The 9292-nt window shown below is 33.6% G+C and overlaps 1 long non-coding RNA gene across 1 annotated transcript; it reads right to left on the minus strand.

Moving 5' to 3' along the window:
• Positions 1-1865: 1865 nt before the first annotated feature.
• On the minus strand, positions 1866-9292 carry LOC128292958 (uncharacterized). Its single transcript, XR_008282957.1, has 3 exons — positions 9151-9292; positions 2733-2819; positions 1866-2116 (listed from the first exon to the last, which is right to left on the minus strand). It is a non-coding gene; the product is annotated as an uncharacterized LOC128292958 (long non-coding RNA).

Below are 9292 nucleotides of genomic sequence, written 5' to 3' on the forward strand. Positions count from 1 at the left end.
TCAAATTTAACTTGTTTTAAAAAGTTGAATGTCAAATTTAACTAAAAAATGTAATAATGGTCAAATTAACAAACATGTAAACATTAAGGGCTGAATTTGACAATATGCCTAAAAATTTGTGTAGTTGATTATATGAATATATTAAATGTATATATTTGTTAGCTTTGATTTTTAAAGTTTTTTATATAACTGTAACACCCATCGCCCACCCCCGATTGCCAGGTCCAAGCTTTAAAATACCACATTTGTTGTCGGAGCAGCTACAGTCAAATACACAATATAACAATCATTTACACATGCAACTTCAGTGTTAATCACACTCATTTCATGCTAAACAATCAATTTTGGGTCTTAATCAAGCCTACAAAAGCTTTTTTATCAACACGAGCACGAAATAGGATTAAATTAAAAAATTTTAGAAATTTAGGACCAACTTCATGATGTCATCTCCTCCACGTCGTGATGTCGCCAAAAAAATTGTCAAGTTGTGACCTTAGGCCACTTGACGTCACAACATGACTCACTATTGGTTGACATTGCGACAAGATAAGTTACTCATTGGGACTTGGACCCTATTTTTTGTAAAAATGATTTATTTGTTACCTATTTCAAAGCTTCCATCCATTCCTATCATTATGATCAACAAAAATTCATTTTCACCTTATTTCAAACTTGCCAAACAACTCAAACATTCAATTCAATCTTTAAACAAGCATTCAATACATAATTACCAACTAAACGTAACAATTCAAATGACATTTCATACCAATATTTAACCTTTTAAGTAATTTAAGTCACACTTTGATATATCAGTCCCTTTTTAGTTCATGCATTTATACACATTTCACATATCAATGGCTATATGCCCTTAAGTGATTTAAGTCAAATACATGCCAAAACACAAGTTTAAACAAGACATCAACATATGTCATTTCAAAGGCATATCTATAACTATAAGTCATCACATCTATATACTCAACAACATGTATGATTTAAGCCACCAATTCAACATAATAAGTAAAGGTTAAAATAAACTTGTCATACATAAGCATATTTACATGCTAAGTTATATCATAAGACACCTTATATACATGTCACAATCTTTTAACTAAAAATGATCAAAAGCTACAAATTCAATGATAGGATAGTGTGAGCTTCGAAATGATCCGACTTGACGCGTTCCGCAATGTAACGCCCCCACGCCCGAAACCATCACCGGATTCAAGCTTGAGGTGTTACTAAACTTATCTTACCTTTTAAACAACTCTAAATCACTTATTTTAATTTTCGGAATAAACTGTTTTTCTGCGTCATGGTTACTTAAAAATTCATTTCTCGAGTTTCAAAACTCGAAATTAATATCCGTAAATTTTTCATGAAACTAGACTCATATATATATCTCCTAATTTTTTTCTAGAATTTTTGACTTATCTAATTAGTACAGTTTATTAGTTAAAGTTTCCCCTGTTTCAAAACTCGACTGCACTGACCTCTTCTTACTACGAACCATTTTTCTTCCTGTACAAAATTCATATGACTAAGTCGTTTGTTTCTCTAAAAACTAGATTCAACAAGCATTCTAACCATATAAATTATACCTTATAATTAGTTTTGTACAATTTATGGTGAATTTCCAAAGTTGAAACAGGGGATCCAGAAATCGCTCTGACCCTGTTTCACTAAAACTCAGATATATCATAAAATATAATACTTTTACCTGTTTTTCTTATTCCATAAGAAAATATACATAATAAGCTTTAATTTCATATATTATTCATCTTCAAACTATGTTTCTACAATTTTTAATGATTTTTCAAAGTTACATCATTTCTGTTACTTGAATCTGTTTTTAGGTTACTTTCACATTTTTCATAATTTTCATGTGATAATCATCATTCAATCATACATATTAATAAACATGTATATCATCAGCTATTTTCTTAGCTAATCACTAGCAAGTATTTACACATCATTCATTATTCATATTATACCAAAAGTAGCTAAGTTTCTATACATGCCATACCCAAAACAAAACGTCTAGTTATACCGAGTTATTTCTTTGATAGTGTGATCGGCCTCCGACATTTCCTTCGATCCCCGAGTGACTAGATAAGTACTATAAGAAGAAGAAAATAAAGAGATTAAGCACTAGGCTTAGTAAGCTTACAAGCAAATAAATCACAACATTCAACATAATGGATAATTATGCATAATATCATCTAACATCATAAATTTCTTTACTTCTCAATTTCTATCTTCTTCTTTATTCCCTTACCTTCTTTCTTACGACCTTTCCTTTTCATAAGTATAATCTACTTTTCCTTTGTTGTTAATTCACTGTAATTTAACTCGTATCCTGACCCGTTGAACCACTCGGAATACTAAGGATACTAGGGTCGCTCTCGTCTATCAATATCTCGCCAATGCCATGTCTTTGACATGGACTTACATGAATTATTCCTGTCTCCAATGCCATATATAATATGGACTTACATGGCTCAATCCTGTCTCCAAAGCCATATTTCTAATATGGACTTACATGGCTCATTTCATTACATCTGTCAACCCTAATATCCTAACATTCCTAGGGTTCAACCGGCTTTCTAACACTTTTCCTCTCACTTCACCTTAAATTCGACTTTAAATATTTTCATAACATAATATATAAATGCTGAAATTGACAATAATAATGTAAAATAAAAGAATATTGCATTTATTTACTGTAAACTTACCTCGATACAAAATGTGACTAAACTTTACAATTTAGTCCTTTACTTTTTCTTTTCCCCGATCTACTCTCGAATTTCGCTCTTCTTGATCTATAATAGAAAATTTAGCTTATTTAATATCAACATTTATCAAAACAACCCTTTACTCAAACTTTGGAAAAATTACATTTTGCCCTAAACTTTCACATATTTGCACTTTTGCCCCAAGGCTCGTAAATTAAACTTCATCCTATTTTCTTATGTTTTATGACATGCTGATCATTTTTCCTTCCATGGCAACATCAAATTCACACACTAACATGTACTTATGACTATTAGGTATTTTTACCGATTAAGCCTTTTACTCGCTTTTCACTTAAAACCAAGTAGCACAAGTTGTCTAACATAATTTAAAACCTCATATTCCATCATAAAACATCAAAATACACAAATTTCACCTATGGGTATTTTTCCAAATTTGATTCCTAACTTAAATTATTGCTAGCATAAGCTTTATCGAGCTACGGGACTTCAAAACGTAAAGATCATTAAAAGCGGGCTTGGAATCACTTACTATGAAGCTTGAAAGTTAAAGAAACCCCAGCTATGGAGAGAGGTAAGGTTCTGCTGGTAACTTGAAGAAGATGATACAATTTTATCATCTTTTTACCTTTTATTAATGTTAATAACCAAATGACCAAAATGCCCTCCTTACTAAACTTTCAAAATTCCTTCCATGTCCTAATTTTGTCTATGAACTTAAAATTGGTCAAATTACCATTTAAGATCTCCTAATTAATATTCCAAAATAATTTCATACTAAAACTTCTAGAATGCAAGTTTTGCAAATTATTCGATTTAGTCCCTAACCTCAATTTAAGCACTTTATGCATAGAATTTTATCACGAAATTTTCACACAATCATGTAATCATACCATGAACCTCAAAATAATAATAAAATATTTTTTATTTATTTTTTTTTATCCTGAATTTGTGGTTTCGCAACCACTGTTCCGTTTAGGCCCTATTTCTAATGTTACATTTCTCCCCTTTAGGGATTTTCGTCCCAAAATCTTACCGTGAAGAGATTTTGGTACTATTTTTGTATAGCCTCTTGGGTTCCCATGTAGCCTCGTCTACCCTATGTCTATTCCATAGTATTTTCACAAGTGCAATACTTTTGTTCCTTGATTGCTTTACCTCTCGAGCTAGAATCTTTACCTGGTTCTTCACCGTAAGTCATGTCTCGTTGAATCTCAACCTTTGTCTAAGAAATCACATGTGACGGATCTGAATGATAACGACGTAGCATAGACACATGAAATACATTTTGAATCTTCTAACTCAATCGGAAAGCTAACCAATATGCTAATGGTCCGACTCTCTCAATCACTTCAAACGGTCCAATAAAACGTGGACTTAGTTTGCCTTTCTTGCCAAATCTGAGAACTTTCTTCCACGGGGATACTTTCAAAAAAACTTTGTCACCAACTTGATATTCGATCTCTTTTCTTTTTAAATCTGCATACGACTTCAGCCTGTTTGAAGCTGCTTTTAAACAATTTCTGATAACTTTCACTTTTCTTCTTTCTTTAACTAGATTAACCTCAGAATCCGCTTTCTTTAAGCTCATCCAATATAAAGGTGTGCGACATTTACGTCCATACAAAGCTTCATAAGGTGCCATCTTCAAACTCGATTGATAACTATTATTGTAGGCAAACTCTACTAATGGTAAATATTTTTCCCAAGCGCCTTGAAATTCCAAAGACACAACATCTAAGCATATCTTCAAGTACTGAATAACTCTCTCGATCGACCGTCGGTTTGAGGGTGGAAAGTCGTACTAAAACTCAACTTTATGCCTAAAGCCTTCGTAATTTCTTCCAAAACCGTGAAGTAAATCTTGGATCTCTGTCTAAAATGATCGATAATGGTACCTGTGTAGTTTGACTATCTCGACATATACAACTCGGCCAACTTGTCAAGTGAATAATCCATACTGAACGGGATAAAATGAGCCGACTTCGTTAACTTATCAATCACAACCTATATCTGCATCTTTCTTTCTCGTAAACGGCAATCCTGTCACAAAATCCATAGTAACTCGATCCCATTTCCACTCGGGGACTAGCACAGTGCAATAAACTGAAGGTACCGATGTTCGACCTTTACCGCCGACAGATCAAACATCTAAAACAAACTCGAAATGTCCTTTTCATTCCTACCCACCAAGACATTTTTTTTAAATCATTATACATCTTTATACTACCGGATGAATAGACAAAGAACTACTATGTGCTTCCAGTAAAATCTTTGAATAAGCTCATCATTCTTCGGTATGCATACCTGTCTCGGAACATCAAACAACCGTCGAATCGATCCGAAAATCGACTCTACATCCGACTCAAGACCGATCTCTTTTGGTTAACAACTCACTGTCATTTTTTTTAGCTTCACAAATTTCTTCAAGAAACATCTGTTTAGCTCTCAACTCACTAAGATAAAACCATCATCCGATAAGGCTAGACTAGTGTTCAAAGCTCTTAATGCAAATAAAGATTTCCTACTCAAAGCATCAAGAACAACGTTTGCCTTACAGGTGATAATCGATCACTAGCTCATAATCTTTAATCAACTCTAACCATCTTCTTTGCCTCAAATTCAAATCTTTTGAGTCATCAAATATTTCAAACTTTTGTGATCGGTGAATATGTGGCACTTCTCACCGCACAAATGATGTCTCCAAATCTTCAAATAAAAAAACAATGGCGCTAGCTCTAAATCATGTGTCGGATAGTTCTTCTCATGTGGCTTTAGTTGTCTAGAGGCATAAGCAATTACCTTCCTTCCTGCATAAGTACACAACCAAGTCCATTCATGGACGCATCATCAGAAATCACAAACTCCTTACGGTTCTAGTTGCACTAAAGCAGAGCTTTAGTCAACAATGCTTTTAACTTGTCAAAACTCTGTTGACACTTCTCATCCATTCAAACTTGACATCCTTTCACAAAGCAATCTTGTCACGGGTAGCTATCATGGAAAATCCTCTACAAATCGCCTATAATATCCGCAAGACCAAGAAAACTTCTAACTTTTGATACATTTCTAGGAGGCTTCCAATCAACAATGGTGAAATCTTGCTCGGATCAACCTTAATACCTTCACGAAACAATATGTCCAAGAAAACCAACTTCTCGTAACGAACTCACTTTTGTTGAACTTGACATACAACCGATTATCTTTCGAATCAGAAAGCGTTCTCAAATGCTCTGCATGCTCAGTCTCATCATGAGAATAAATCAAGATATCATCAATAAACAAAACTACAAACTTATCCAAGTACGGTCTGAAAATTTGGTTCATTAAGTCCATGAAAATGGCAGGAGCATTAGTCAAGTCAAATGGCATCACAAGGAACTCATAATGACCATACCTAGTCTGGAAAGCAGTCTTCAAGACATCTGACTCTTTAACTCATAACTGATAATATCCGGATCTCAAATCTATCTTGAAAAACATAGTAGCTCCCTTCAATTGATCAAACAGATCATCAATTCTAGGCAATGGATACTTGTTCTTTACTGTTACCTTGTTAAGTTGCCGATAATTTAAGCAGAATCTCATCGATCCGTCATATTACCTTGTTTCAATTCCAGGAATTCCTTTCTCTTCTGGTCAATAAACCTCTGACTGATGTACTTTTTACGAAATTCCTCCTGAAAGAAATCCCAAGTGACTCTCTCCTTTGGTACAACTGATACAAGTATCTTCCACCAGTAGTAGGCTGAGTCTCTAAGAAGTGATACTACACATTCCATACATTCCTCGGGTGTACAAGATAACTCATCAAAGACTCTGATAGTATTTTCTAACCAAAATTCTGCTCTTTCTGCATCATCATCTTTTGTTGCTCGGAACTCTTCTGCCCCTTGTTTCCTGATTCTATCAACTGGTGGCTTTTCTCTTATCACTGTACCTGTGATTGGGGGAGCTTGAGCTACATGGGTAGCCTGAGAATCATGAGGGGGTGGAGGTCTAACTGCCGGATTCGTACGAACGAACTCGGCAAACAAATCATTCAAAGCTTGGAAGAGAGCTTCTCGAGTCACTCCTCCCTGATTAACTGTTACTGGCCTATTCTCAGATGGCGCTACCCCTTCTACGGGAGTAGGTGCATTACTTTCTACATCATCATCACCAGCTCACTCGGGATCCATTACAATAAAACAAAATATTTAAAAATCGTCAGGAGTCGTCACACTATCAAAATACAAGTATGGCATGTATAGCTAGACTTTTTCTCACACTAGCTGTTCCGAGAACCGACTAAACCTGCTCTGATACCAATAAATGTAACGCCCCACGCCTTGAAACCATCACCGAGTCAAGCTTGAGGTGTTACTAAACTTATCTTACCTTTTAAACAACTCTAAATCACTTATTTTAATTTTCGAATAAACTGTTTTTCTGCATCATGGTTACTTAAAATTCATTTCTCGAGTTTCAAAACTCGAAATTAATATCCGTAAATTTTTCATGAAACTAGACTCATATATATATCTACTAATTTTTTTCTAGAATTTTTGACTTATCCAATTAGTACAGTTTATTAGTTAAAGTTTCCCTGTTTCAAAACTCGACTGCACTGACCTCTTCTTACTACGAACCATTTTTCTTCCTGTAAAACATTCATATTACTAAGTCGTTTGTTTCTCTCAAAACTAGATTCAACAAGCATTCTAACCATATAAATTATACCTTCTAATTAGTTTTGTACAATTTATGGTGAATTTCCAAAGTTGAAACAGGGGATCCAGAAATCGCTCTGACCCTATTTCACTAAAACTCAGATATATCATAAAATATAATACTTTTACCTGTTTTGCTTATTCCATAAGAAAATATACATAATAAGCTTTAATTTCATATATTATTCATCTTCAAACTATGTTTCTACAATTTTAGTGATTTTTCAAAGTTACATCATTTCATTACTTGAATTTGTTTTAGGTTACTTTCACATTTTCATAATTTTCATGTGATAATCATCATTCAATCATACATATTAATAAACATGTATATCATCAGCTATTTTCTTAGCTAATCACTAGCAAGTATTTACACATCATTCATTATTCATATTATACCAAAAGTAGCTAAGTTTCTATACATGCCATACCCAAAACAAAACGCCTAGTTATACCGAGTTATTTCTTTGATAGTGTGATCGGCCTCCGACATTTCCTTCGATCCCGAGTGACTAGATAAGTACTATAAGAAGAAGAAAATAAAGAGATTAAGCACTAGGCTTAGTAAGCTTACAAGCAAATAAATCACAACATTCAACATAATGGATAATTATGCATAATATCATCTAACATCATAAATTTCTTTACTTCTCAATTTCTATCTTCTTCTTTATTCCCTTACCTTCTTTCTTACCCGACCTTTCCTTTTCATAAGTATAATCTACTTTTCCTTTGCTGTTAATTCACTGTAATTTAACTCGTATCCTGACCCGTTGAACCACTCGGAATACTAAGGATACTAGGTCGCTTCTGTCTATCAATATCTCGCCAATGCCATGTCTTTGACATGGACTTACATGAATTATTCCTGCTCCAATGCCATATATAATATGGACTTACATGGCTCAATCCTGTCTCCAAAGCCATATTTCTAATATGGACTTACATGGCTCATTTCATTACATCTCACAACCCTAATATCCTAACATTCCTAGGGTTCAACCGGCTTTCTAACACTTTTCCTCTGTCACTTCACCTTAAATTCGACTTTAAATATTTTCATAACATAATATATAAATGCTGAAATTGACAATAATAATGTAAAATAAAAGAATATTGCATTTATTTACTGTAAACTTACCTCGATACAAAATGTGACTAAACTTTACAATTTAGTCCTTTACTTTTCTTTTCCCGATCTACTCTCAATTTCGCTCTTCTTGATCTATAATAGAAAATTTAGCTTATTTAATATCAACATTTATCAAAACAACCCTTTACTCAAACTTTGGAAAAATTACATTTTGCCCCTAAACTTTCACATATTTGCACTTTTGCCCCAAGGCTCGTAAATTAAACTTCATCCTATTTTCTTATGTTTTATGACATGCTGATCATTTTTCCTTCTATGGCAACATCAAATTCACACACTAACATGTACTTATGACTATTAGGTATTTTTACCGATTAAGCCTTTTACTCGTTTTCACTTAAAACCAAGTAGCACAAGTTGTCTAACATAATTTAAAACCTCATATTCCATCATAAAACATCAAAATACACAAATTTCACCTATGGGTATTTTTCCAAATTTGATTCCTAACTTAAATTATTGCTAGCATAAGCTTTATCGAGCTACGGACTTCAAAACGTAAAGATCATTAAAAACGGGGCTTGGAATCACTTACTATGAAGCTTGAAAGTTGAAGAAACCCCAGCTATGGAGAGAGGTAAGGTTCTGCTGGTAACTTGAAGAAGATGATACAATTTTATCATCTTTTTTACCTTTTTATTAATGTTAATAACCAAATGACCAAAATGCCCCTCCTT

The sequence above is a fragment of the Gossypium arboreum genome, chromosome 5 (assembly GCF_025698485.1).
Source record: "Gossypium arboreum isolate Shixiya-1 chromosome 5, ASM2569848v2, whole genome shotgun sequence".
Classification (NCBI taxonomy): domain Eukaryota; kingdom Viridiplantae; phylum Streptophyta; class Magnoliopsida; order Malvales; family Malvaceae; genus Gossypium; species Gossypium arboreum.